Raw genomic sequence first — 2,230 nt, forward strand, 5'->3', positions numbered from 1 at the left:
GTGTAGCACAAAACTTCAAATTTGCCTCAAAGGGCTTCACAGTGTGTACATCTTACAGGAGAGGTTAAAAGCTCCCAAAAAGAGCCTTTAAACAGCAAACAAAAATGATGAAAGCCCAGGAAGAGCTACAGAAGAGGGATCCCTCTTCCAGCATGGAGAGACACACAATAGATTGCACAAGAGAGAAACAATGACAATATTAGCTAAATACAATACAAACACAGTAAATGAAGAAGATGGAAAACTCCCAGGTGCCACCAAACAATGGCAGGCCCATTTCCTCGATACCACCACGTCCCCTTCACATGTAAAATGGATTTCCCCCATTTGCTCCGTTCCTCCTCACATTATAAAGATGTATGGTTAAGGTGGAGGCTCAAAATTGTGTCTAGGCCCTGTGAAGTACTGTTGACATGTCCAAGGTGTCTGCACGCACCGCTGGCTGGGATAACCACCAGCCAACCATGACTGTAAAAGGAGAAAGTGGTTTATGAGAATAAATGGTCTGAATGTTGTTACAGAGGCTTTTCAGTAACACAGTGAAAATCTTTGTCATCATCATAGCACCATGCAAGGTGACATGAAAAGAAAAGAAAAGGAAAGGAAAGGAAAGGAAAGGAAAGGAAAGAAATTTAGAAAAAATAGGAAATTAGATCTCACAAAAAGAAACCCAGTGGTGGAGGAAGTATTCAGATCCTTTACTTAAGTAGTAGCCCCAATACAATGATTTAAGTTAGAGTAACATACTATTTTACATTGTCACAACTCAAAGGTTTGACTTTCATTTCTTTTATTTATTGTGTTGTATCAACTTGAATCTTTCCCCCATATTCACTTATCTTGCTTGTAATCACAACAAGCCCAGGAACATTGATTCTCAGAATGACCCCTATGACACAAGCAGCTTACATTAGAAGGGCGCAGGAAGTGGCTGAATTGTGGACCTATCTTTATCACGGTTTGCATTGTTTTATTTAGAACTTACTCCTCTGTGACACACGCATAAAAAGACACAAATTATCAGCCTACATTGTGTAGATTGATTTCTGGGGAAATTTTAAGCCTTATAACAATAGCTTGGGGGTGAAAATTGGTTTTCCTGCATTCCCCAACTAAAGAGCACAGTTTAACAGAACTTTCTCGCTTTGTATTATGAATCACAGATTAAGATTCAAAGTCATCAGGACTCATTTTGTTGAAACAAGAGGCTAACTTGGTTTGTTGGCACAGTTTAAATTTTTACTTTCATGTTTAAGGCCTAACAACTTGTAATTGTTGTTTATGCCAAAGATGCCATTTTTTTCATTCCAGAAGCACAGTGTGGACGAGCAAAGCACCAACATTGATTTACACAGGTTTTCTGCAGGTTCACCAAGTACAATTTTCAGACTTGAACACTTGTTTCACAGTCATAGCAGCCAAGAAATGAATGTATGGTGGAAAAATAGAATCATTTATTATTATATCACTTTTTTTCAGTATTTCCCAGCAGTAACAATAATTCCTCAATTAAATTAATGGGACCTGGACCCGGATAAGCAGCGGAGAATTAATAAATAGATGGATCAACTGTTGAAAAATGATTAATTCATTGAAGTTAATTCAAGTCTTTACTAAAATGTTGACTTTCTGACATTCTGTACTGATGATCTTCATAGTTACTGCAGTAGCAGTAGTGACAGTGATCAGCCTCCTGCAGCACAAACCACTATCACAGCAATCCCAGTTTTAGTTTGGAGTGTCTCCTGACAGCCGCAATCACATACAGAGATATTTTACAACTAACATACTGCCTACAGCAGCAAATGGGAAATATTTAAGGTTTTTGTGTATTATATTTAAGACTAACTGAATCCAATGATTTTTAGATTAAAACTTTTCAAGACCTGCAGATACTCTGTTACGTTGGAAACTGTGCCCCCTGTTGGTAGAAAAACACAGTACAGATTTCACGCTGCTCAAACTGCAGACAGAGCTGCTGAAATGCTGTTATACCTATCCCCCACAGGACAATTCACTTTTCACACGCAGTTTGTTGACTTGTATTCTTACTTACATTCTTCTGTCGCTACATATCATTGAGGTGTGTATGTGTGTGTGTGGGGGGGGCATCAGCTCGTGCGCATCAGTGCAGAGAGGGCAGTGATGGAGGGGCTGCAGTTGTCATGGAAACGCCGGGGTTGGCGCACTGGAAGAGAGAGAGAGGCAGCGTGGGGGGGGGGGGGGGGGG

The sequence above is a fragment of the Seriola lalandi genome, unplaced genomic scaffold (genome assembly GCF_002814215.2).
Source record: "Seriola lalandi dorsalis isolate HSWRI2012SDOR001 ecotype SW California unplaced genomic scaffold, Sedor1 jcf7180002054958, whole genome shotgun sequence".
Taxonomy (NCBI): domain Eukaryota; kingdom Metazoa; phylum Chordata; class Actinopteri; order Carangiformes; family Carangidae; genus Seriola; species Seriola lalandi.